Below are 21,565 nucleotides of genomic sequence, written 5' to 3'. Positions count from 1 at the left end.
TACAACAGAAGTGCACAGGATAACAAGACAAGACAGTGCAGATAAACAACATGTAGACCGACTTTTGTGCAATAATAGTGTATACAGTGAATGCAAATATGAAATTGACACATGTAAACAGGATTAATATAAAAAATGTAAAGTGAAATGTGACATGTGCATGCAAACAGGACAATTTAGTGTGTGTGTGTGTCTGTGTCTGTGTCTGTGTCCAGCACAGTTCAGTTCTTCTTGGAACACAGTTCTCAGCTTTTGTGCATGTGTGTTATGTATGTGTGTGTGAGAACGTGTCCAGCACAGTTCAGTTCTCCTGTTGAGATCAGATCTTGGTTGTGTGTGTGTGTGTGTGTGTGTGTGTGTTTGTGCGAGTGTGTGTCCAGCTCAGCTCAGTTCTCTGTTGAGATACCTGATTGCCTGAGGGAAGAAACTGTTTAACAGTCTGGTTGTGCCGGTCCGAATGCTTCGGAACCTCTTTCCGGATGGCAGAAGGGTGAAGAGTGTGTGTGAGGAGTGTGTGGGGTGTGTAAGAGTGTGTGTGGGGTTTGTAAGTGTGTGTGTGAGGGGTGTGTGGGATCATCCACAATGCTGTTGCTTTGCGGATGCAGTGTGTGGAGTAAATGTCCGTGATAGAGGGGAGAGAGACTCCAATGATCTTCTCAGCTGTCCTCACTATCTGCTGAAGGGTCTTGCGATCCGAGATGGTGCAATTCCCAAACCAGGCAGTGATGCAGCTGCTCAGGATGCTCTCGATGGTCCCTCTGTAGAAGGTGGTCAGGATGGGAGGTGGAAGATGAGCCTTCCTCAGCCTTTGCAGGAAGTAGAGACACTGCTGGGCTTTTCTGGTGATGGAACTGGTGTTGAGTGACCAGGTGAGGTCCTCCGCCAGGTGAACGCCAAGGAAAGATGTTGACTTCTCTATGCATACCAAGGTTATGTTCGGTGTTCCACAAGTTTTAGGCCCACTGCTTTTCTCCCTATATATGCTACCCCCAGTGTAATTATTCGTAAACATGGTATTAGCTTCCACTGTTATGCCAACGACACACAACTATATGTTTCAGCTGAGAGACGACTATATAAGTCAGATGAGAGACACCAGCTTATTAAGATAGAAGAATGTGTAAAGGACATTAGACATTGGATGGCCACTAACTTCCTCCTGCTTAACTCTGACAAGACAGAGGTGCTTGTACTAGGACCACATGCAGCTAGCTTTCTGATTACAGAGTAATGGTGGATGGTCTTTTGGTTTCATCTTGTCCAGCAGTAAAAGATCTTGGTGTGATTATTGATTCTGGTCTTTCGTTTGAAGCTCATGTAGATAATATCACTCGGGTAGCCTTTTTTCATCCCAGAAATATTGCCAAGATAAGAAATATGATGTCACTTCATGATGCAGAGAAACTAGTTCATGCTTTTGTTAGCTCTAGGTTGGATTATTGTAATGTCTTACTGTCTGGATGTTCCAGTAGGAGCAGGAACAAGCTCCAGTTAGTCCAGAATGCAGCAGCTAGAGTCCTAACTAGAACCAGAAGATATGAACACATCACTCCTATTTTATCCACACTACATTGGCTCCCAGTCAAATTTCACATTGATTATAAAATACTGTTACTAACCTGTAAAGCACTAAATGGTCTCGCGCCGCAGTACCTGAGTGATCTTTTAGTCTTTTATGATCCGCCACACCTACTCCGATCAAAGGGTGCTGGTTACTTGGTAGTACCTCAAGTAGCAAAGGCTACAGCAGGGGGCGGAGCTTTCTCTTTCAAAGCCCCAAAGTTATGGAACAGCCTTCCAATTAGTGTTGGGGATTCAGACACAGTCTCAATGTTTAAGTCTAGACTGAAGACACATTTGTTTAGTCGAGCTTTTAATGTATAGTTTTCTTAGGTAAAGGAGCAGATCTGGAAGGTTCATGGTCATAGAGTGTTTGGTGTACTGGGATGTGTTGGATGCTGTCTCCTTACCACCCTCACAAGTCACTCAGGTCACTGACTGTGAAGTGGTTGGACGCTTTATGTCCCGGGAAGCCTTCATGTTTGTCACATTCTGGCTCTCCCTTTTAGTTATGCTGTCATAGCTAGTCTTGCTGGAGTCCCTGCCCGCACTTTACACATAATCTACATTGATTATTACTACATTAATCAGTTATAGTTACATTATTTACTGTTTAGTGTCACTCAGATGAGGATGGGTTCCCTTCTGAGCCTGGTTCCTCTTAAGGTTTCTTCCTCATATCATCCCAGGGAGTTTTTCTTTGCCACAATCACCACAGGCTTTCTCATTAGGGATAAAATAAGGATAAAATAGTTTAATAATTTAATTAAATTATTTATTTATTTTTTATTTTTTTTTATTATTATTATTTTATTTATTTTTTTTAAATTATTTTTTCCCCTCTCCTTTCTCTGTTTATCTTCTTTTGTAAAGCTGCTTTGAGACAATGTCCATTGTAAAAGGCGCTATACAAATAAAATTGAATTGAATTGAACTGAACTGAATTAAATGTAGTAAGACATGAGTGTCCTAGCGGTGTAGTGTAGAGTTCAGTAGATTTATGGTTGTGGGGAAAAAACTGGCCCTAAACCTGCTGGTTCTGGTGTGGATGGACCTGTATCTCATCCTGGATGGAAGGAGGTTGAACAGTTTATGACTCGGGTGGGAGGAGTCCTTGATGATTTTTTGTGCTCTGTGCAGACATCTGCTGTGGTGAAGAGACTCAATGACAGGTCGTTGGGTGCTGATGATGCATTGGGTGGTTTTCACAACCCTTTGCAGTGATTTCTTTCCACACACTGTGATGGAGCTTGTCAAGATGCTCTCAATAATGCAGCGGTAAAAGTTGGTCAGGATCTTGGGGGATAGGTGATGTGGGAGATAATTTTGTAAATGAAGATATACAGTATGTATGAGATGTGTGTTTGATGTAGTGTGAAATAATCGGGGGACAGCAGGAGTGAGTTCTCAGGTAAGGTTTATTCGTTAGGTCGTTTGAGCTTGAGAACAATATAAGGTTTAACATGGCATGTTGGTCTGTCACGGGCCTTGCACACAGGCTGCAAGGGCTTTGGAGAACAAATAGTTGTATCAATGATGTCAGTCTGGCAGGCTTTCTCTGTGGTACCAGGCTTTCCAAACTTGGACCAATCAATGGCAGAGACGCACCCTAGATTATTATGGTCAATCTTCACTCCACTGGTACCTTGAGCGGCAGTGATCTCATCATGAAGTAAATGCAGCGCGTGCTGGATGGCAATGGTGGTACCAGGCGAAATATCTAGAGTACACACGTAGAAGACAGCGGATAAATCAGAAAAGCCGTGAAGTGTAGAGTGTAATAAAAGAAAGGGTGTTGGCCCCTGAAGGACTGAGAACTTACCCATGCTGTCTCCTGAAGAAGAATGAGGTGTTGGCGAGAGTGAGGCCGAAGACAATCCCACTGGTGGGGGCGGAAATGCCCAATTTTTAATATAATGATTTAGGGAAGTTTAATTATAATGGTATTCGAAAAGTTGTAAATTCAAAGATAATGGTGTAAAAAAGAATCTAAAAGGTCTAAAAAAAGAAAGATGGGTGGGATTGTCTAGGCAAAGAACCAGTGACGTGTTGCATTGGGAAGATAAGGGAAATGTATATAAAGGCTGTAGTTGGAGTTCCCCGGAGAGAGGTTGTTGGGACGTTCATGCGTGAGCATCTCAATTCTTGTGTCAGCGCTGATTACAAAATAAAATCTCTTATCTGCATTCATCTAGTCTGCTTGATTGGCTTATTTAGTTTTGAGGCCTTACTAACTATGAGTCTCACTTAGACTGGGCTGTCGGGTCAGTGTGGAGCTGGAGTCAGATTTTAGTAGTGAGTACAGTAGAATTTTTATTCCACATTGTTTTGGTGACCCCGACGTGATATCAAAGAAAACGAGATTGGCACAGAGAGAACAACAGAGCCCCAGACCCGGGACCTGAGGCTGCGGCCGCCGCCCACAGACCAGACACGGGATCCAACTAGGACAGAGGTAAGGCAGAAGCCTGTTTAACCGAATTTCTGCATTAGTTGTGTGTGGTCTGGGGAGGCGGAGGCGCTCGGCCCAGGGTCGGATCAGCTCTGCTCCAACCTATTGAGGCAGAGAGGCAGAGTGAGTGTGAGTTAAAACCACATAGAGTGACATGATTAATTGCATGCTTTGTATTGAAAAGACTAGATGATGTCAGATGTATGAATGTGTAAAGGCCTGTATGATCGAAAGTCCTGGTGGGTTCCAGGTGGTATGAGAGAAATTCCTGTGAAAAAGACCTTATTTGGACGCAAACGGAGCGTTTAGTAGCAGAATAGTAAGTTCTGTGAACGTGAACACTGTCACTGGAGAAAGAAAAATAAGTGTCAAGTAGCAGGTGATAAAAGAGAAGAGTAGAATTCCTGGATCTGGGTGGTAGTGAAAGGAAATAAGAGGAGAAAAGAGAAATATAGTGAAAATTCCCGGATCTAGGTGTAAGAGAAATAAGAGATAAAGAGAATATAAAGAGAAAAAGCGCTGAATAGAAAAGTCCTGGATCCAGGCGGTAGGAAAATAAAGAAAAAAACAAAGAATAAGGAGAGAGGCCTGCTGTCGGCCTTTGTCTGTTGTCTGTCCTGATTGTATTGCTTGCAGCGTGTGGGTGTGTTGAGTGCGAGGGGCTATGTGAGTGTGAGTGCATGAGGAAAATAAATGGTGATTGGATGTGCGCACTGTAAATAGCACTGTATTAACCTTTTGTCTACTAACACTATTACTGTGAGAGTATAGGAAAACCAGTGTGTACATGCATGCACATTGATATGGAAATGTGATATATGAAACAGGTGGGGATGGTAGGGCTGAAGTCGAAAAGAAACTGCAACAGAGTGGGAAAATAAGGCAGAAGTCTTTGTGAGAGTAAAGGAATCACCGTGCATGGATGTAATCATACTAAGGTTTGATATATATGTTTTAGAGGTGCACTACGTGAGAAATGAAGGAAAAATAAGGGTAGTGATGGTGTGGACCAGAATAGCCTTTAGAATAAATCTTATAGTGAAGCGGGCGTCCACATACCGTAAGTGAGGACCTAGTGCCAAGTGTGAGCTAATGTTTCACCTCAATTTGGTGTGCGCTCATTGAAACAATAGAATATGTGTATCTGTCGCAAGTATAATTGTTCCACCCTCTACTGACGTGAAAGTGTGGTTTGACATCCATGGGGTCCAGGTGAAGATGTAGCATACTGTAGGAAACTACTGCTCCTGAATGGTGGAAGTGTTTGTATCCGCCTACACGGGACGACACCGTGTGAGTGCTTACTTTACCGTTCCGGAGGAACTAAGTGAGGAAGTTCCCAATATTATCACAGAAAGAGCAAAAACTCGCGGATTAGAGCTAAGTCTTAGCAGTCCACTACCATTCAAGCGAATTGGCTATAAGTTTCCAAATAGGTTTGAAAGGGAGTTCGCGGAGGCAGCATTAGAGTTGTTGAGGAAGGAAGTAGGGAAACTCCTGGTCAGGGTCAATTTAATGTGGCCTATGACCCCAAGAGGTCCTCAATACACGGAAGTTTGGATTAGCATGTGGAAGTTGGGGCAGGATCATAGGTTGTGGAAGTGTTTCATTGCAGGAAGTTTAACAGTAGACCCTCAGGTGATGATGAAGAATTAAAAAGAGCAAGGGTGTGTGTGTGTGTGGAAAAAGATTGAATGCTTTCTGGAGTGGTGGAGAGGTGTGTGTGTGTGTGCGGGGGCATTGTGCCAAGAGAGAGTGAGTAAGAGCGGAGACCTCCCCGCTAGAAGGAGGAACTTCACACAGAACGAGTGAAGGAAAAGAGTTGTACATATGAACAGGCTGAGGAATTCAGCGGCTAGAGACACGGTTTGTGGATTTGGGACGAAATCAAAAGTGGCTGAAAGCAGGTTTAGAGAGGGATGGATATTGTGCAATCAGCAGAAGGGAATACTCAGAAAAAATCCACCTAAAACTTGGTTCTGCAGTCTATTGGGCCACTCAGTGAATTGTAAAAAGTGTGACCCAGATAATACAACATTACCCTTATTGAAGTATTGAACTATTATACTGACACCATATACTGCATGTGCACTACTGTGTTCTTCAGCTGTATGGCCTTTCGCCAAGACTTAGAGATAGAAACAAGGGGAATATGCACACACTTCTGGGATGAGCGGACATATAAAAATAGAGAGGGAGTAGAGCACTGGCAGCCAGAGGATTTGATTAGGGATAAATTGTGGGCCCTGACAAAGTTTGACGGGCTGTACACTTTACAAAGAACTTTCCCTGACTTAGACTGGTACGAAGCCTTGAGGAAGATTTGGCGGCCCAAGTTGTTGAGTCCTATATTGAGAGCACTAGTTGACGCTCCTGAGCCCAGCAGTGTAGCCATCCCAATATTTGATTTCATCAGTGACCCATATAAGGAGGACGACGAACCCCTGGCAGAGTTATTCCAGCCCAGACCAAGCCAGTACAACTATTGTTCGGGATTGACAGCAACTGTTACAGTAGAACCACGACTCGTACATTGGGAAAGAGGTTTTGCAACGTCAGTGCTGATTGATAAGATCAATGCGCTCGGTGAGAAGATAAGAAAGAATCCAGTAAGGCCAAGCTTGACAGTGAAACGAATCAGAGTCGCACTGACGTGGTCAGAAGGCAACAGGAATCCAGGAGAGAGAAGTAGCGCATACAGGGCACAGCAGGGGTGCATCATGAGTGAAGGGAGAAGACAGCCTACACCAGTTGACATTATAATAGCGCAACACAAACCTGACGAGAAGTATGTCAGGAAGTGTATGAGAAAATGGCATGACAGGACTCTGGGGACATGGCAGTGGCCGGTGGAAGGAACATTTGATGAAAAGGCCTGCTCAGAAGTGAGAGAAATGCTGAGACACTGGAAGCCAAGCAAAGATGATGATAAATCCAGAGGAAAGAATTATAGGCAATTAGAGATTCTGGAATGGTTCATGAGAGAAGGGAAGAAGGTCAGAGAAGTGGAAGAAGCGGTGAAACGAGCGATAAAAAAGGAAGAAGAGCGGAGTGGAGAGGAGAAAGAAATAGAAAGACCACCACCGATCTACTGTCCACCACCTAACTACAATGAGCCAATGGTGGACAGGGAACAAGTGGGAGTGTATCCAACCTTAACGGACTGCTATGCTGACTGGATAGGATGGAAAGACGTGGAGATATCACTAGAAAACCCAATTAAAGGAAAAATTAGAAGGAGCAAAGAAACAGGGGGCAATCACAGTGAAAATGAGGAAGAAGGGGAGGCAGAGGAGATACTGCAAAGAGCAAAGAAAGAGAGTGAAGAGTATTTGCAAAAGGGAAAAGAATTCACACACTCAACACCAGTGGGGGACAGTGCTGAGAGATATACCTCAACGTGTGTGAGTGGGCCTACAGCGCCCCCTACGCTCCTGGGAGAATGGGAAAAAGATGAACCAATGAGTGAGAAACAAGGTGTATATAATCAATCCCGAACAGAAAAGACAACAGGGCCACCGGAAAAACAACCATGTGCTGAATACTGGCAAGAAGATCCAGAGAGACAGGTTAGAGGAGTACTGTACATAGAGCCAAGGGAAGATGCAATAAAGAGACAGAGGGACACTAGGGAGCAGAAGGTGAGGGATAGTGTTCGTAATATCGCGCAGCAGCTGGAAGACTTAGAAGAGCGCTTACAAAATTCAGTTACAGCGTTGGAGGAGCAGCTGGAACGGGAGCGCACGCGACCAAGAACCTTAAGGGACAAGAAGTCATTAAAAGCACCGCAGAGATATGGGTTTGATGACGAGGAAGAGGTTCAAATGAATCCCCTGGTGACAAAAGGAAGAGATGTGCAATATGTTCCATGGACATTTATGGATATGGTAGGATTAAGCTCACAGCTACCGGAGATGTGTAATGGAGGACAGAGGTGGATTACAAAGTTTGAAGAAAAGACAGCAGGACATACCTTGTCGATAGGAGATGTGAAAGCCATATTAGCCCAAACAATAGGGAAAGCAAAGACAGCTGAAATACTGGATGAAGCTGGACTAAAAGGAGCAATGAATCTACCAGGCTGGGATGCTATAGCACTGGGGACATGGAGAAATAGGTTGTGGAATGAAATAAGGAAAACCTACCCCACGAAAATGGACCCAGGACAACTGGAACACATTATTCTGAAGGAAGAAGAAAATGTAGTAAAATTCATTCATGATTATCAGAATAAATGGAAGGAAGAGACAGGTGGAACATGGGACGAGACGGACACAAGTAAAGGACTGTTTAAATTAATGCTGAAGAAATGTCTACCAGAACAAGTCCAAACCTTGTTGGATGAGGTGGTCGGTCTAAACTCCATGCCTTGGGATACATACAAAGCACATGTGATACATTATGTGGAACAATACAGAAAGAAACAAAAGGACGAGCAAACAGCCTCAGAGGCCCTACTGACACAGCTATATAAAACACAGCTTGGCGAGTTGACAAGAGCTAGACAGAAAGAAAAGGAGAGAGAAAAAGCAGGAAGCCCAAGAACTTGTACAGAATAACCAAATGCTGCCGCAACAAGGACAAACACCATAACAACCGCAAATGATGCCACAACCGCAGGTGATAGCACCAAACTCACAGCATCCACAAAACAGTCAGGTGTACCCAATGGCCCAACCCATCAATGTCCACATTGGCGGTGCACAAGGAAGATTTAGAGGACGCCCAATGAGAGGTCGGTGGCAAGGGAGAAGGCAGCCGTGGGAACGATTTGGATCACCACCGCAAGGATATGCGCCGCAGAGCCCTGGAGGGCCCCAAGGACTGAGTTACGCGCAGGCACCCCCAATCCTCAGTACCAGCAGCCTCAACAACCATTAGAGTTCTGGGGCTGCGGAGGGAGTGGACACATGAGGAGAGACTGCCCACATATGTATCAGCCCCAGATAGGTCCGGGACTGGGGCCCGCACCAAATTGGAGTTGAAGCGGCCCTGAGAAGCCAGAGGGGGAGAATATGCAGTATGCCACTACACTGCATCCGCAACAGGAACCAACTGTCATGGTAACACTCAATAATGAGCGTCTTTTTCCATTCATGATCGACACAGGTGCCACATATTCATGCATAGGGCGCGAAGGCTCGAATCTCCCTCTCGCTCGGAAGACCATCAAAACAACAGGCTTCTCAGGGATCTCACAGATCTTACATTTCACAGAGCCTCAGATACTAACATTAGAAGACACCACTATTGTGGCACCGCTTTTGTACTCACCCTCTACACCAATTCGTCAATTTATTGGGGCGAGATCTTTTGTGTAAGTTTAAGGCCAGAATTCAGTGCAGTCCTACAGGCCTCTGGGTAACATTCCCAGACAGAACCACAGCAGAACAATATCTCATGGCTGGGACGCAGGCAGACATGGAGTGTAGCACAATGTATTGGCTACAGAATGACAATCCCACATTATCAGAGTTGCAGGCCAGCTATTTACAGTGGAAGCCATGGATACAGGCTATGCGGCCGGATTACACCGAACCTAAGAGCCCTTTGCACTGTACTATGTGTTTTGACCCTGACAGTACCAATGAAGAATATGCAACACTATGGTCAGACATGTTGGAAGGAAAGCTGTTTGACATGGTGACAACAGACATCTTCATGGGCCCTCAAGGGGTGGCAGCAGCAGTTCAGCTACCCAGTAACTTAAAGAGCTGGTACCAGATTACAAACTCAATACCACACATCACACTGATGGTAGCAGGAGGATATGAATCGAAAGACCTGGGACCAATGCTCAAAGAAACTAGCCAGGTGCTGGAATGGAAGCCAACCATCAATCAGTACATGCACACCTCACCGGATGGAAAATTTATGCGCATTTCTCAAAAAGGCACAGACACTTTAAGAGCCACACAAACTTTGATAGAAAAGAAAATGTCACCTATCTATCAGTTACCACTTTCAGACGACAAAGACATCGCACCAGATAAACAATCAGATACAGGAACTGAAGAGCTGTTAGCCACAATCCCAAGTGTGCTCTGGACTCAGCACTCAACAGACGTAGGGCTCATTAAGTCAGCAGGACAGGTTTTGATAAAACTTAAACCTAATGTCAGGTACCAGTATCAGAAACAATATCCACTAACACCACAGGCCCAGGCAGGGATAGGACCCACACTCGAAGGGTTATTGGAGGCAGGATTCCTAATACCAACCCATAGCCGCTGCAACACTCCAATATTCCCAGTTAGAAAACCCAACTCAGATAAGTGGCGACTTGTGCATGATTTACGTGCTATTAACCATTTAGTTGAGGCAGAAGCGCCCATAGTCCCAGATCCACATACGTTACTCTCCAACATCCCAGGCAATACTAAGTGGTACACGGTCATTGATTTGTTTTTTTCAGTATTTTTCAGTATTCCACTGCATCCAGATTCACAACATTTGTTTGCGTTCATGTATAACGGCCAACAGTACACATACACGAGATTGCCCCAGGGCTATTGTGAAAGCCCCTCAATTTTTAATCGAATTGTGGCTAGGGATCTAGCTTCATTGGATATTGATAGTCTTCTCCTGACATATGTTGATGACATCTTGATTTGTAGCCCAACTAAAGAACAGTGCCAGGCAGACTCCCTAAAAGTATTGAGACTCTTAGCAGAAAACGGACACAAGGTGAGCAAGGAAAAGTTACAGTTCTGCAAACAGGAAGTAGAGTATCTAGGGAGAGTTTTGCATGGCACTAGTCGTAAGCTGTCGCCTACGCATCTAGAGGCGGTCCGTAAAGCCCCGAAACCGCAAACGGTTGGACAGATGTTGTCTTTCTTGGGTATGGTGGGTTATAGCAGACAGTGGATAGTAGATTTTGCATTGAAGGTAGCTCCACTACGTGCGTTAATAAAAGCAGCTGATCAGAAGAAAGCTGCATTGGTTTGGACGACGGAGGCCGTTGCAGCTTTCGAAATGCTAAAAGAGGATCTTTGTACAGCACCAGTGCTAGCGAGTCCTGATTACGGTAAGCCATTCTTCCTGTATGTATCAGAAAAACAAGGCTTCGCTAATGCCGTGTTAACTCAGCAACAGGGGCCAGGCAAGCAGCCTGTTGCTTACTTTAGCTGCAGGTTAGACAACATTGAGAGTGGGATGCCGCCGTGTTATCGTGGATTAGCAGCAGCAGCCTTTGCGTATCAAAAGGTGTCAACCATTACAATGGGCCATCCTACTATACTGTACACTACACATGCGTTACACGCCCTGCTTACCAGTCCGACATTTGTGATAACTCATGCGCGGAAGACGGGTTACGATGTAATTCTCTCCTCACCAGAATTGACTATTCAAAGATGCCAGACAGTTAATCCAGCTGATAGAATGATGACCCCATTGGATGGTGAACCGCACGATTGTCAGCAAGTTTCAGCCACATACTCTAAAGCGCGTCAAGACCTTGAAAATCAACCTTTGCCACATTCGGATGTAACCTTTTTTGTTGATGGCTCGTGCTTTAGAGGCCCAGATGGGAACTTGGCGGGTTACGCCATAGTAGCGCCCAGTAATGATTTGACTAGCTTTGTTACCGTTCAGTCTACGGTTGTTTCTCAACCATGTTCCGCACAATTGGCTGAGTTAAAAGCGCTCGCCGCAGCTTGTAAGCTAGCTGCAGGGAAATCTTGTACTATTTTCACGGATTCTCAGTATGCTTATAGTGTGTGTCATTACTTCGGCCCTACATGGGCCCAGAGAGGGTTATTGAGAGCAGATGGCTCTCCTGTGACGCATGGAATGGCCATAACTGATTTGTTACATGCTATTACTCTGCCAGCTAAACTAGCCATCGTCAAATGTTCAACGCACAAAACAGATGGTTCTTTTGTTACCAGCGGAAACACTGCAGCAGATGACGCAGCAAAATCAGCAGCTTTAGGACATACCAACATTATGCTTGTGATGGACTCTGAAGGCGATGACTACCCAGAAACGGACTTAACCTCCTTAGCCGCAGCACAAAATTCGGCCTCAGTGTATGAGATATCTAAGTGGATAAAAAGGGGGGCGGTTAAGAATACACGAACAGGCGTATGGCGTGGTCCTCAGGGACATTTTGTGGCTCCTCTCTCAGTTCTCACATCGTTGATTAATGATGCGCATGGCTTGAGCCATTGCGCAAGGGGGGAAGTGATCAAACGGATTCAAAGAGCATGGTGGTCTCCATATTTAGCTCAGATGGTTGATCACAGGTTAGCACATTGTGAAATATGCGCAGAATACAACAACAGGAAAAGTTTTACTGCCCCAATAGGCCACATACCAGAGCCAGACGGACCATTCAGGCATCTGATCATTGACTTCATGGACATGGCTGAGGTGAAGGAGAAGAAAAGGTATGTTTTGGTGGTGGAGGACAGGTTTAATAGATGGGTGGAGGCGCACCCAACAGCTAAAGCAGATGCAGATTCAGTGGCTAAATTTTTGTGTCGCGAGGTGATTCCAAGGTTTGGTATTCCTGATAAGATCAGCTCAGACAGTGGTACTCACTTTGTGAACAATGTGATTCGAAGAGTGTTCCAGTATTTAAGAATACGACACAGATTGGGCTGTGTCTATCACCCACAGTCGCAGGGAATGGTGGAAAGGGCCAATGGAACATTAAAAGCGAAGCTGGCAAAAATTTGTGAAGCTGGAAAAATGAATTGGGTGCAAGCTTTGCCATTAGCACTGATGAGCATGAGAATGCAAACTAACCGAATGACGCATCTAACCCCGCATGAAATGCTTACAGGATGACCTATGCCTGTGCCTTATCTACGAGGGCCCTATAAGGGCCCTTCGCTGGAGCAGCTTGAAAGTGAGCTTGGCAACTATGTGAAGCACTTAACTGAAATACACCGAGCTATATTCCAACAGGTGAAAGGTGCTTCGGAGGGATGGATGAGCGAAATCGACAAGGAGCTGAGGACTGTGAAACCAGGAGACTGGGTGTATGTCAAGGTCTTCAAGAGAAGATGGAATGAGCCCAGACGAGTTGGACCACTAAAAGTTGTCTTAGCTACTCCTACAGCCGTAAAGGTCGAAGGTAAGACTGCTTGGTTTCATCTAAATCACTGTTGCAGAGCACCAGATCCAGGGGCTGGAGCGAGAAGTGAAAGAGCGCAGGAGCAGGATCCACTGATAAGGGAATTCGAGACACGAAGGCGTGATCCAGCTGTTCCCGCCTCACAACCCCCTTCAGTACAAGCGCCCCACCCGCAGAGCCAGGAGTATCACCCGTGGGAGAGTCCAGCAGAACAAGAAGAAGACGACCCAAGGGAGGGGCCTTCACAACAAGATGTGGGAGATACAGGACCTGCCTATAGAACTAGAGCCCGTGCACGGCGAGGACACTGAAAGAGAAGAGAGAGAGAGGGACGATGAGCAAGAAATAAATGAAGAGGAAGAAAACGGTGATCGAATCAACAGAACGGACTGGGGCTTATTGGCACTTGTAATAATAGCACTGCTGTGTATAGGACTATGGACATACACACTTATACGAGTCTTTGGTGATAATGAACAAATGAATGATGAAACTGGGGGAATACACTACATTGAGCAATCGCCAACAACACTGCCCAGAGTACGCAGAGACACTGCACAGTCAATGAGCCTCATGAGTAGACTAGACCAGGAGTTGTGGACAAACAACTTGTTTTACCAATGGCTAAGTTACACAGCACACGAAGCAGGAAACACCTCATGCATAGTGTGCCATGACAGGACATCGCAAGCTCCCAGAGTTTTTCCGACGAGAGGACCAGATAGTTGTAATAGCACCAAGCACAACCTACGCCACCATGCCCATTCGTTTGTCTTATGCATTCTATTTCATGTGCTTACGGCCCGACCAGGTTGAAGATGTTGAATAGCACCTGTGAGTATGCGGAGATCGGGACTGAGGGACATCCGCCCATCAGAGTGAGTGAGCGTCAGGGACAAAGATACCCATTCTGCGTATGTTCTAACGGATCACAAGTGTTTGTTGGCAACATTTCTAAAGACTGTGACTGAGGGCAGATACAAAAGGATTGAAGATTACCGTGTGGAGACAGTGGAAGAAGGACTATATTGACCTGAACCAGCCTGACCTATCTAATGGGACTAGGCCGCTATTGTGGATATAGTGTTGCTAGGCAGACCCTGCCACCCGGATGGGGAGGATGCTGTGCAACAGTGGTGCTGACATGAGAACTAACTGTGCTTCAAGAAAAGGAGATTGATGCGTCAGGTCGACGAATTAAGTGCGACTTGGGACGATTTGACAGGAGCAATGGGGTTTATGTGGATTGGAGAGGGGTTCCGGTGGGAGTCCCTGATGACCATGCTGCCATTGGTCGACCAGGAGCAGGAGCACTGACCTTTTTCTTGCCATGGGCACAGATTGCTAAAAACGTGAGATGGATTAACTACATTTCGTACAATCAACAAAGGTTCATGAACTACACAATACAAGCATTGGATTTGATTCAAGAACAACTACATGCAACATCTACCATGGCCTTACAGAACTTATCCTGGACACCATGAGAGCCCCGGAAGAAGGAGTGTGTACTATGTTTGGAGACCAATGTTGTACTTACATTCTAATGCACACTGGTCTGGAGGGTAACCTGAGTAAAATATTGAGGCAGATGAAAGATCTTAGAGATGAGCACGTAGAAAACACATATAAACTGACAAATGATTGGCTGGCATGGTTGTTCTCCTCAAATTGGAGCGCCGTCATACTTAGGATAGGAACAGTTGTAGGTGTGGTTTTGCTGGTACTTGCAGTTCTGTTGTGTTGTGTAGTTCCACTACTGCGTTCCATGATTACACAGATGACGCACACATTGTTTGGCCAATATGTTCAGATGACACATGAGATTGAGTCTCCGTTTAAACCCAGCAATGGCAGTGATGAATTGGACTTAATAAAGATGATTGCATAATGGAGGGGGATTGGAGGCATATATGGAGGTATTTATGGGGTAGGTTGTTGAAAAACGATTTGGGGGAGTGGGAGCCAAATTTAGGATTGCTAGAGTACCCTTTTATAGACAGACGTACATCAGTAAGGGAGATTTATGCAGACAGGATGTATATTACAGAGATACAAACATTTTCATACACTCCGAGACAGACAGCGCAGTTACCTATTGTGGTAGAACATGTACATTATAGTGTAGAACGGTTACTTAATCTTGCGTACAGAAGGAAGAGAAGGTTCGGAATATGGATAGGCGTACCTCTTAGAAAGAGGGTAGAGGTCATTACAGTCAAGTTAGGAGAAGATGTATTGTGGACCAATGTTCCTAGACGAATGATGGAGCTGCTGAGATCCTTGCCGTTCCAATCATCGGGCGGGGGCTAAGTGATGTGCTAGTAACCTCTCCTTAGTCCCCCAACGGCCCCTCTACGTGGCGCAAAGTCACATGGGCAGAAGAACAACAGGGAACGTCATAAAAAGGATGTGGGTTATGTTATGTCGGCGTGTCGTATTATATTGTGTTTTAAGTCACTAATGTTTATGCATGCAACACTATTATCATTTATGTGTGTTTTAAAATACTACTGATGGAAAAGCGTAATCAGCCTCTTATATGAATCTATCCTTATGCTGAGTGTCAAATGTGCCGGAATCACTGGAGAAGTCTTATAATGACTACTGAATGATTGAATGTTACTCATTTATGCATCTTAATGACAACTGCTGATTTATGGTTAAAGGGAACATAATAATAATGATTCAGGCTTATTGGTCGTGTGGGAACGAGTGGTAGACATTACTGAATGTGTTATAAACATAGAGTTAGTTGATACTTAATGTTTGCACACTTGAAGCTCTCTGCAGGTACAGTGGCTGGGTAGGTAAGGTGATGAGATCTCGAGAGTGACTGAGGACGGAGTGACTGAGGTTCCAATTTGGCTCATGGCACAGATCCCAATAATGCCCTACTGAAGAATCAAGAGAAGACAGACCACAAAAGCCACACCAGAGTCAGAGGTGTTGGGCAAGGGGAAAGCTGCTACCAGGGGCAGCCGGTGACCAGAGATGTAGGCCGGTTAGCCAAAGACGGGTAAGATCTCACTGGGTGGGACAACCTAAGGCAGGCACGGTCGTGCTGCTGGTCACCGGGCGTGGAACGGAAACAACGTGGATTGCGTGTAACCAGGGGAAATACCTGGTGGGTAGGGTTGGGATTCAGGTAGGTATGAAATTGATTGGCGAATGTGAGAGAATGAGTGAGGTGGGCGATGGCAAGACTGAGAAGAACTACATGCAGTGATACCTGCACAGAGCTTGGAGTACTTATTACATTCCTTAACAAGTATATAATCCAAATGCAATTGTTTACTAGCACAATGATAGTAGTAAATCACTGAAAATGAATCATACGAGTATATAATCCTTGTGCTGATTTATGTACGTATATAAGGCATGTATGCATAGCGTCTGAACAAGTTGAGTGTGTTGTGACTTGAGTCACAAAAGGGGGGAATGTGGGAGATAATTTTGTAAATGAGGATATATGTATGAGGTGTGTGTTTGATGTAGTGTGAAATAATCGGGGGACAGCAGGAGTGAGTTCTCAGATAAGGTTTATTCGTTAGGTCGTTTGAGCTTGAGACCAATATAAGGTTTAACACGGCATGTTGGCCTGTCACGGGCCTTGCACACAGGCTGCAAGGGCTTTGGAGAACAAATAGTTGTATCAATGATGTCAGTCTGGCAGGCTTTCTCTGCGGTACCAGGCTTTCCAAACTTGGACCAATCAATGGCAGAGATGCACCCTAGATTATTATGGTCAATCTTCGCTCCACTGGTACCTTGAGCGGCAGTGATCTCATCATGAAGTAAACGCAGCGCGTGCTGGATGGCAATGGTGGTACCAGGCGAAATATCTAGAGTACATACGTAGAAGACAGCGGATAAATCAGAAAAGCCGTGAAGTGTAGAGTGTAATAAAAGAAAGGGTGTTGGCCCCTGAAGGACTGAGAACTTACCCATGCTGTCTCCTGAAGAAGAATGAGGTGTTGGCGAGAGTGAGGCCGAAGACAATCCCACTGGTGGGGGCGGAAATGCCCAATTTTTAATATAATGATTTAGGGAAGTTTAATTATAATGGTATTCGAAAAGTTGTAAATTCAAAGATAATGGTGTAAAAAAGAATCTAAAAGGTCTAAAAAAAGAAAGATGGGTGGGATTGTCTAGGCAAAGAACCAGTGACGTGTTGCATTGGGAAGATAAGGGAAATGTATATAAAGGCTGTAGTTGGAGTTCCCCGAGGAGAGGTTGTTGGGACGTTCATGTGTGAGCATCTCAATTCTTGTGTCAGCGCTGATTACAAAATAAAATCTCTTATCTGCATTCATCTAGTCTGCTTGATTGGCTTATTTAGTTTTGAGGCCTTACTAACTATGAGTCTCACTTAGACTGGGCTGTCGGGTCAGTGTGGAGCTGGAGTCAGATTTTAGTAGTGAATACAGTAGAATTTTTAGTCCACAGTGAACATTTTTTTTGTTGTCTCAGGAAGTAAAGATGCTGTTGCACCTTCCGATCCAGAGTTGAGGTGTTCAGATGCCAGGACAGATCCTCAGAGATGTGGACACCCAGGAACTTAAAGCTGGAGACACACTGTACTTCAGACCTGTTGATGTCGATAGAGGAGTGCCTGCTGCTGTTAGATTTCCGGAAGTCCACGATGAGCTCTTTGGTCATTGTGGTGTTGAGGGTGATGTTTTTCATGGAACACCATGCTGACAGGCTTTGGATCTCCTCCCTGTAGGCCGATTCATCGTTGTTGCTGATTCGGCCAACAACTGTGGTATCATCTGCATATTTGATGAAGATGTTGTAGTTATGCCACAGAGCACAGTCATGGTTGAACAGGGAATAGAGCAGTGGGCTCAGCACACATCCTAGTGGGATGCTGGTGTTCAGGATGAGGGTTGAGAATAAATGATTACCCAACCTTACAGACTGAGGTCTATTTGTTAAGAAGTCACTCATCTGGGAGGAAGGCATTGCTGGTAGGTAGAGACTGTATTGTAGGTTTGTGGTCAGTGATGGTCTGGATGCCTATCCACATGCGTCTGGGGTTGGAGTTGCAGTGGAAGTGCTCCTCAATACGCAGTTTATGTGCATGCCTGGCTTTCCTAATGCCCCTTTTCAGGTTGGCCCTGGCTCTGTTGTAGTCCTCTGCATTGCCGGATTTAAAAGCAGCATCTTTCAGCAGGAGTCGTACCTCAGAGTTCATCCATGGCTTCTGATTAGGAAAGTGTTTCACATGTTTGACAGTGGTGACGGTGTCAATACACATCTTGAAATGGTCCAGTACAGGTGATGTATAGATGTTGATGTCTGTCTGTGTGTCTGAGGTGGCCTGTGAGGCAAACATGCTCCAGTCACAGTGTCTTGTAGCTGTTGCTGTAGTGAGGAAATGCCCCTCTCTGGCCATACATTCACTGTCTTTACAGAGAGTTTCACATGTTTGATGAGTGTTGTGTATTTGGGTATCATGAACAAAGAGAGGTGATCAGACTGACCCAAGTGGGGGAGGGAAATGGCCCTGTATGCCTCAGCAATGTTGGTGTAAACATGGTCTAGTGTGTTGTCCCCTCTAGTAGCGCAGCAAACATGCTGATGAAATTTGGGAAGTACAGATCTTAAGTTGGAGTGGTTGAAGTCCTCAGCAACAATAATAGCTCCACTGGGATATGTGGCCTGTTGCTTGCTGATAGCTGTATGCAGTTCTTCCATAGCAGCCTTAGCATTAGCATCCGGAGGGATGTATGCTGCAGTCACAACAATGGCTGAGAATTCTCTTGGTAGATAAAAGGGTCTGCATTTAATCATCAAATACGTCAGATGAGCAGAGCAATGATTTCCAGTTACAGTCGAGTCTGTACACCATGATTTGTTAACATAAATACACAGACCATCACCCAATACATTGAATGCTTGACTAAACAAATGTGTCTTCAGCCTGGACTTAAACATTGAAACTGTGTCTGAATCCCCAACACTAATCTGATGGCTGTTTATAACTGTGGGTCTTTGTGCTGTAGCCTGCACTAATTGAGGTAGCAACTAATAAACTGCACCCTTGCTTTATAGGTCAATAACAGTATTTTATAATCAGTGTAAAATTTGACTGGGAACCAATGCAATGTGGATAAGATAGGAGTGATGTTTTCATATCTTCTGGTTCTAGTTAGGCTGCATGTTACAAAAGAAACCCACATGAGCATGTGACATTAGTAATATATTACATATAATATATTAGTAATATAGGAGGAAAAGGACAGATTATTGTCCATGGTTACCCCAAGGATGCGAGCAGTGGCTGAAGTGGAGATCATGGCGTTGTTCAGAGATATCACAAGATCCTAGGCTGTGGATGAATCACCTGGGATGACCATCCCAGTTTTTCTGGGATTGAGTTTCAGCTGATGAGCTGCCATCCATGCCATCAATGATGAGATGTCCTTCAGACATGCTGAGATCTGATTTTCTTCCACGCTCATTGAAATACTACTAATTTAAGTTTGAAGTCATTTATGTTCCAATTCTCTGGTGGTCTGTGCGTGTGACCATTAACATGATCACTAAAATTATCATTAAAAATATGCTATTACACATATCACACACACAAAAAGAATTCTTTCATATGTTGGTATATTCTCTCTTGATGCAGGAAGGCATGTGAGGTCATGAACATCGGATCACGGATCCTCTGTGGAGATTGTCAAGAGCACCAAATTCCTTGGTGTTCGTCTGGAGGAGATGATGGTCACTCAGCACCAGCAGTGTCTCTACTACCTACCCCCATCCTGACTGTGTTCTACAGAAGGACCACTGAAAGTGTCCTCAGCAGCTGTATGACTACCTAGTTTGGAAATTGCACAGGATTGCACAGACCAACAGCATTATGGATGACCTCACATACCTCTCACACACATACACACACACCCCACACACCCCTCACACACACTCTTCACTCTCCTAACATCTGGAAAGAGGAACATAAGGATTTGGGCCCTCACAACCAGACTGTGTAACAGTTTCTTTCCTCAAGCCATCGGGCTCCTCAACACCCAGGATTGAACTGTACAAAACTCTCTCTCACACACACACACACACACACACCTGTGTAAACTGACCTGTCCAAACTACCGAACCTATTTATTTGCTGCTGTTGCTATTTTTACACATATCATACTGTCAGCTCCTGCTGCTACATGTGTATGTTTATAAGCGTATATGTTATAAGAACCCACTTGTTTACAGTTCTTCTAGTGTGCACGTGTTTTTCGGTGCTATGTGTCGTGTACTGTTTTGTGTTGTTTTTGTATTTGCACCGTTAGCACCTGGTTGCACTCATTGCACTTTATATAGCTAGGAAAAGCATCTTTCCTTAGCTTCCGTTCTTTAGCTCTGTGTTGTTGCATTGTTTTTGTAGTTGTATGTTGTCTATGTAGCACCAGGGTCCTGGAGAAACGTTCTCTTATTTCACTCTGTACTTCGTCAGCTATATGTGGTTGAAATGACAATAAAAGTTTCTTGACTTGACTCATTTAAACAATAGCCAATAGTGTCTGAGAAACACTATACAACCCTGCCCAGTCTAACCATAACTTGCGGCAGCTTAGCAAGCTAGGGAAATAAAGAGAAGGATAGCAAATATTTATTCAGCTGTGGAATAATTTCTCACCACCATCTTCACACATGCCTGTCCACTTTAACCAGGACAGATACATTCGGTTGTTTTGGCTAAGACCATTGTCACATGTTTGCATTGTTTTATTAATTTCACACAACAACAACAACAACAACATCACCAGGGGCAGTGGTAGCTTACAGCTTCTCGCTGGTAGCTCTGGGTTGTTTATTGAAAGGTTGGGTTCAAGCCTCATATCTGCCAAGCTGCCACTGTTGGGCCCCTGAACAAGGCCTTTAACCCACTCTGCTCCCAGATACTACACTCTGTGAAGGAAGACTCTCACTGTGCTGTTGTCAGGAACCGCTGGAACAGTTCCCTGCCAGATAGCCTGCTTTGTTGTTTGTGTATTCCCCACGTGTTTTGTGCCAAGCCCTTTCTATTCTGCTTTCCTGCCATGTCACCTGTTCCACTAATGTTTACATTTACATTTACATTTCTGGCATTTGGCAGACGCTCTTATCCAGAGCGACATACAAAAGTGCTTTAAGTCACTATCATTGAAACATTAACACTGGTTCAATAGGTTACAGACTTAGGATACCATTTGCCTAAAAATTTTTTTTTAAATAAACCATATAACAATACATAAACAGTGAAAGGTAAGAGCTAGTTTAAGTGCTTCAGGAAAAGGTAGGTCTTAAGATGTCATTTAAGACAGTCAGAGACTCTGCTGTACGGACATCTAGGGGAAGTTCATTCCACCACCTCGGTGCCAGAACAGAGAAGAGTTTAGATGAATACCTACCTTTTGCCCTGAAAGATGGTGGGACCAGTCGGGCAGTGCTAGTGGATCGGAGGGAGC

The 21,565-nt window shown here is 44.7% G+C and overlaps 1 pseudogene; it reads left to right on the top strand.

The window, feature by feature from the left end:
• The first annotated feature begins 657 nt into the window (after window positions 1-657).
• On the top strand, window positions 658-1,956 carry LOC131345270 (uncharacterized; annotated as a pseudogene).
• Window positions 1,957-21,565: the final 19,609 nt, after the last annotated feature.

This window comes from Hemibagrus wyckioides, linkage group LG24, assembly GCF_019097595.1.
Source record: "Hemibagrus wyckioides isolate EC202008001 linkage group LG24, SWU_Hwy_1.0, whole genome shotgun sequence".
Classification (NCBI taxonomy): Eukaryota; Metazoa; Chordata; class Actinopteri; order Siluriformes; family Bagridae; genus Hemibagrus; species Hemibagrus wyckioides.
The sequence above is the reverse complement of the archived record's forward strand: the minus strand, read 5'-3'. Positions and strand labels throughout refer to the sequence as shown.